Raw genomic sequence first — 6690 nt, 5'->3', positions numbered from 1 at the left:
CCTTCACACTCCGGAGCCTGGCTTCTTTGCCATGCTCCCCCTGGCACCCCAGCCAGGGCCAAGGAGGCTGCTTTCAAGACTTGGTTCAATGCAGGACACACAGCAAATCTTCACTGAATGAATGAATGAATGAATGTGTAAAAATGCTGTTGCAGCACTGGTGTCCCCACTATATTCCTGGTCGAGTCTGCAAGTGATTTATTGGCTCCAGCCAGCTAAATAGGGTAAATGAAAATGACAAACCCGAAGCTAGGGCGGTGGTGTCCCCGCACTGATAATGCCTCACTTCAGAACAAACAAAATGCCAACGAGAACCTTGAGAGCAAGAAGCTTGTGTGAGTGCCCTGTTAACTGGGGCACATCAGCTTTTTTGGGACCTGAGCTGGGATGCCTGGCGGGTGGGCTGGTGGGCTTCAAAGTGGGATCAAGGTCCCAGCAAGAGCCCTCCAGGAGTCCCAGGCTGGGACATGAACTCATCGGTGTCCACAGCTCACATTGGTGGTTCTGCATTCAATGCCATCAAAGACACTGGGTCCCCTGGATTCAATTCTGCAAGTTAATTTGAACATCACCAGCATTAACAAAACCTGTTGACAAGTGTTGATTTGGGGAACAGACTGGAAGCAAAGGGAGGACAGGATCAACAGGCGTCAGTGTTATTTGCTTGGTACGAAAAGCAAGCTTACATTTCACAGGAGAACAGCGAATGGGCCCCAAAAATTATATTGGCACTGGTTCCCCGAGGATGGCTTCTTGAGGAAATGTTTTCTGTTCAAAAGAAAACAAGCCTTTCCCCCTGGACACTCCCCACAGGCAGGGAGAAGAGTGGTACCATTTGTCACGAATCTTGATATTATATTTCCGTTAGCTGTGTTTTAGTTTGTCTTGTTTTTCTGTGAGAAATTAGGATTTAATTGTCAGGAGCTGCCGAGATATGGTTAGATTTCCTTGTGGTCAGGACAGGTACACACAAACACTTGATAAAACTGGAAACTGTCCTCAGGAAAACGCCGGCGCAGATGTCGGAACTTTCATGTCAAGGTTACAAAAAGAAAATTAGCCAATTATAAAGTATTCCTGATGTTTCCTCAATTGTGGCCTTTGAGGCAGCCATTTCCTTTCCTTTTCTCCCCTCCCCCACCCCCTTTCCTGCCCCTGCTACGGAAAAGTCAACCAAAGAAACATCAACTGAAAGCAGATGGCGGTGTGGGGTGAGTTTGGGTTGCAGCTTTTCCCAGGGACCTGATAGACTGAGTTAAATGCATGGACCAAATTGATTTTTATCAACCATGGATTTTTAATTAACACTGGTGTCCACTTACCACCATCCATTATTTACTGTTTACCTACTAATTAAAAATTATGCTGCTTTTGCACTCATAAGAGCAGGGACATTTGAAATTAGATAGCATCGTTCAAATTACCTGCAGAATTAAATCCAGAGCACCCGATTGCTCAGACCAGGCTACCAGAGCTTAAAATAGGATGTGTTCAGCCTGATGTGTTACCATGAGTCAGAGTGCCAGGAGCAGGCCACGTGGACCGACGCCATATGGAACCTGCCTGGGGCCTTCAGGACAGTGGGTGCTGGCAGGCATTTTGAGGTCATCCCCATGGCCCTTGCCATCCACTGAGCACGAGCCATGGGTGTCCCATTGCGTCATTCGCTCTCCCTGCATTTCCGCGGTTAATCATCCTGGGGTGAGGGGCCAGGGTCTCGGCGCACTGATGGAGCTCCTCAGGAGGCCTGCCCCTGCCCCTGGCAGTTCCCAGGAACCAACAGGCCATCTGCAAAACCACCGTGGGGTGGGTTCTGCCAATGAGTCCATTTTGCAGACAAGAAAACCGGGGTGCAGGACATGGCCTGTGCTGCCCAGACACAGGCAGCTACTTCTTATCTTATCTTACTACCTTATTAATAATCAAATGAGATCATTTGTTTTTTATTGTGATTAAAAGCATCACACGCAGTGCACCATGCTCACCATTTTAAAGTGTACAACTCAGTGGCATTCTGTGTACCCACAATGTGCTGCCACCACTATGGATTTGTTCAAGAGCATCTCTCACGCCTCCAAAGGAAGCTCCCAATCCATTAGCAGCCACCCCAATCACCCCCTCATCCCAGCCCCTGGCAACCACTCATCTGCTTCCCACCTCTGTGGATTGTTCTGGATATTTCATATAAACAGAATAAAGTGACATGTAGCCTTTTTCTTACCTATTTTCTGCAATAATTCTATTAGGTGGGTATGCTTATGCCCGTTTTACAGATGGGAAATGGAGGCATAGCAAGATTTCACCCCCAGGTCCATGGTCTGTGTTTTCTCTAGAACAGGAAGAGAGGTCATGGGAGGTTCGTGGAGAAGGGGTTTGGAGTTTCCCACCAGCGCAGATGGAGAACTATCAGATTTTCAGTTGCTGTTTTTGGGGGTGGGGTGGGGGTGGGGCAAGAAAAGAAAAACACCAAAGCCCTTTTTTTTTTCTAATCCTAATTGGCTTGTTCAGAGATCCTCAAAGCTTGGCACACCTGCTATGGAAGGTGTATGAGGTGATTTTAGGTGTAATAGTGAGCATTTCTAATTCTAAGGGTTATGCATTGATTTTAGAAGGTGTTAAAAAGCAGCCGTAGTTGTCAGAGTAAGGTTGTGATTTCACAGCTCGTATTGCATCGGGCAAGACTAAATTTGAAATGATGGGAACTTGACTTAAAAAAATAAAACCACAAACTTTTTATTTTGAAATAAGTTCAAACTTATGACGCAGTTGTAAAAATAATACAAACCTAATATGGAGAACTTCAACATACCCCTGTTCGCCAAAATACCGTTTTAACATTTTGCAGTATTCGCTGTGTCATCTCTCCGTTTTCTGAACTGAACTTGATTTTCAAGTATGAATTAATATCTTGCTGTCTGTGAACTATCTGTCTATTTTCTGAACTGAACTTGGTTTCCAGTATGAATGAATATGTTAAGTAAATAGTACTTAATAAGCAAATATCTAAGTGATTTGTGGATGTGGTACAGTAGCTTAAGGGCAGTGCTCAGAATTCCCATGATAGAGAAATTAAGGTTAATTTCTCACTTTATCACAGAACACAAAGTCTACCAAGGGCCCCCCAGAGCCCAGGATCCCTGCAACGTAACCTCGTGCATTCATCCTTCACCCATAACACAAGCACTTCTTTTTTTTGTTTTGAATGCTGTACAGTGGGGGTCACATTTCATTCTTTTTCCGTGTGACTGCAGCACCATTGTTTTGGATGGGTAGGGCATGAAGTGCATGGGCTGGGAATCGAACCCAGGTCTTCCGCATGGCAGGTGAGAATTCTACCACTCAGCTACCCTTGCACCCCCTCACGAGCACTTCTTGAATGCCTGTTAGATGCCAGCCCCTTTGGCAGGCTCTGGAGCTGCAAGGCTGCACACGAAGGCCAGAGTTCCGACCTTCGGGAGAGCAGGCAGTCACAGAGCAGGCCTACCCTGGAGAATCATTTCAAACCCTCGTAAATGTTTAGAAGGAAATGTACACGATGCCAGAGCCATCCAGTGGTTTCCCAGCACCTTGGAGTAGCACCCAAGCTTTCCCTTGTGGCCTCTGAGGCCCTTCCAATCTGCCATCTGCCTCACCTTCCAGCCCCGCTTCTCTTCCGCGTGTCCCGGGGACGAGGGGGCTGCATCCACCCTGCTGTTCCCCAGCTCGAGCGCCTTGCCCCTCGACTCTCACACCCTCCTCGGCGAGGTCTCCCCACAACCCGCCTTCTCTGGCGGCTGACATCAGCCCCTTCTCCCCTGCACGGTACTCACCACACCTGGGAATTATTCATCTGCTTTCAGATTTTTTTGGGTGTCTTTCAGTTTTTTTAAGTATATATATTTCACTAATTTCTTTAAAAAATTTTTAATTGTGGTAAAATATGCATAAAAAATAATTGTGACCATTTTTAAGTGGAACTTCTTTGCCATCAAGTACGCAGCCAATACTGTGCAACTCCCACCGCTATTGATTTTCAGATTATTTGCATCATCCCAAACCAACGCTCAGATTCATTTAGCAAGAATGCCCTTCTCCCCTCCCCGCCACCCCTGATAATGACTATTCTGCTTTCCGTCTCTAGGATTTTGCTTGTTCTAAACGCTTCATATAAGGGAAATTATAAAAACTTTTGTGTCTGGCTTCTCTCACTCAGCATGATGTCTTCAAGGTGTGTCCACATTGTACCAGCAGATTTCGTTTCCTTTTACAGCTGAATAATACCCCATTGTTTGGATGGACCACATTTGGTTTATTCATTTCTCTGTTGGTACACGCTTGGGTGGCTTCTACTTTTGGCTATTGGGTATGAGGCTGTGATGAAAATTGGAGCATACATACCTGTCCAAGTCCTGCTTTCAAATCTTTGAGGTACAGACTTTGAGGTGGAATTGTGTCATATAATAATTCTGTGTTTACCTTTCTGAGGAACTGGCAAACTGTCCCCACAGCGGTTGCACCACTTTACATTCCCACCAACAACATCTGAGGGTTCTACTCCTCCATGTCCTTGCCAACACTTACTATTTTTAAAATAATAGCCATCCTAGTGGGTGTGAAGTGGTATCTTACTGTAGTTTCAATTTCCATTACTTTAATGGCTAATGGTGTTGAGCATGTTTTCATATACCTTTTGGTCATCTGCATATCTTCTTTGGAGTAATGTCTATTCACAGCTTTGGCCCATTGTTTAATTGGGTTCTTTGTCTTTTTGTTGTCGAGTTGCAAGAATTCTATCTTCGGGATAGCAAACCCTTATCAGATATATTTTCTCCCATTCTGTAGGTTGTCTTTTCACTTTCTTGATAATGTCCTTTAATGCACAAAGGTTTTTAATTTTGATAAAGTTCATTTTATCTACTTTGTTGTTGGTATTTTGCTTTGCGTGTAAAATCTAAAAGCTACTGTCTGTTACAAGGTTCTGAAGATACTTCCCTGTGTTTCCTTGTGAGAGTTTTATAGAATTAGTTCTTGCATTTAGGTCAATCCATCTTGAATTAAGTTTTGTGAGACATAGGCACTACATTCATTCTTTTGCATGTGGATCTCCAGTTGTCCCAGCAGCTGGAAAAGACTATTCTTTCCCCATTGAATGGACTTGGCATCTTTGTCAAAAAACAGCTGGCCATAGATGTGTGGATTTATCTCTGGACTCTCAATTTTTTTTTTTTTTTTTTTTTAAAGGAAAGACAGAGAGAAGGAAGGAAGGATAGAAGGAAGGAAGGAAGGAAGAAAGGGAAACATTTTTAAACATTTTCTTGTTTTATTGTATTCTGTTTCTCCGTTTTTGTTACATGGGCTGGGGCCGGGAATCGAACCGAGGTCCTCCGGCATAGCAGGCAAGCACTTTGCCCGCTGAGCCACCGCGGCCCGCCTGGACTCTCAATTTTATTCCATCAGTTTTTATGTCTACCCTTATGCCAGTACCACACTGTTTTAATTACTGTAGCTTTGTAATAAGTAATAGCTGTGTTCTTCTTCAAGATTGTTTTGGCTATGTGGGGCCCCTTGCAATTCCGTATGAATTTGAGGATCAGCTTTTTCATTTCTGCTAGAATTTTGATAAGGATTGCATTGTACTTGCAGATCGCTTTAGACAGAAGAAAAATATATGGGACGCTTCATGAATTTGCATGTCATCCTCGTGCAGGGGCCATGCTAATTCTCTCTGTATTCTTCCAATTTTAGTATATTTGCTGCCGAAGCAAGCACTGTGTATTCTTAATTTTTAGCTTTCGTTTTGAAATAATTTTAGACTTACAAAAGTGTTGCAAAAGCAGTAGAAAGAACTCTAGTATACCCTTCATTTGTTTTCCCCATATGTTCATCTCTTACCTAGAACAATGACCCACACCAGGAAATTAACATGGACACAACATTATTGACTGATCTACAAACCTTATTCAAGTTTCACCAATTGTCCCAGTAATGTCCGTTTTCTGGTCCAGAATCCAATCCAGAGTCACACATCACATTTAGTTGTCATGTCTCCTCCAACCGGAGACAGCTCGGTTTTTAGTCTTTGTTTTTCGTGACCATGAAACTTTTTAAGGAGTACTGGCCTCTTAGTTTGTTGAATATTCTTCAATGTGGGTTTGTCTGATTTTTCCTCATAATTAAATTTAGCATGTGCATTTTCAGCAAGAACCCACAGTGGCGATATCGGGTCCTTCTCAGTGCACGGTATCAGGAGGCACATGGTGTGGATTTTCCCCCTTATTGGTGACGTTAACTTGGATCACTCACTTAAGGAGGTGTTGGCCAAGTTTCTCCATTGTTAATTAATATCCTTATTTTTGTAATTAATAATTATCTTATGGGAATATACTTAGAGACAATCCAAAAATCCTAATTTTCATAATACTTCCCCCCCCATTAATTTGAGCATTCATTGATGACCATTGATGATTCTTGCCTGCAACAGGTATTATTGTATTGTTTTCCAAATGGTGATTTTCTAGTTCCATCATTGTTTTTTTAAAAAATATTTGTATTGATAAATCTTCACACATTTACATTCCATGCATGGTGTACAATCAGTGGCTCACAGTATCACCACATAGTTGTGTGTTCATCACCATGATCATTTTTTTTTTTTACATGGGCAGGCACCGGGAATCGAACTCGGGTCCCTGGGCATGGCAGGCAAGCACT

At 43.4% G+C, this 6690-nt stretch overlaps 1 non-coding gene across 1 annotated transcript; it reads right to left on the bottom strand.

Moving 5' to 3' along the window:
- Nucleotides 1-5641: 5641 nt before the first annotated feature.
- Nucleotides 5642-5744, bottom strand: LOC143652901 (U6 spliceosomal RNA). Its single transcript, XR_013160953.1, has one exon. It is a non-coding gene; the product is annotated as a U6 spliceosomal RNA (small nuclear RNA).
- Nucleotides 5745-6690: the final 946 nt, after the last annotated feature.

This window comes from Tamandua tetradactyla, chromosome 1, assembly GCF_023851605.1.
Source record: "Tamandua tetradactyla isolate mTamTet1 chromosome 1, mTamTet1.pri, whole genome shotgun sequence".
NCBI classification, from domain to species: domain Eukaryota; kingdom Metazoa; phylum Chordata; class Mammalia; order Pilosa; family Myrmecophagidae; genus Tamandua; species Tamandua tetradactyla.
The sequence above is the reverse complement of the archived record's forward strand: the minus strand, read 5'-3'. Positions and strand labels throughout refer to the sequence as shown.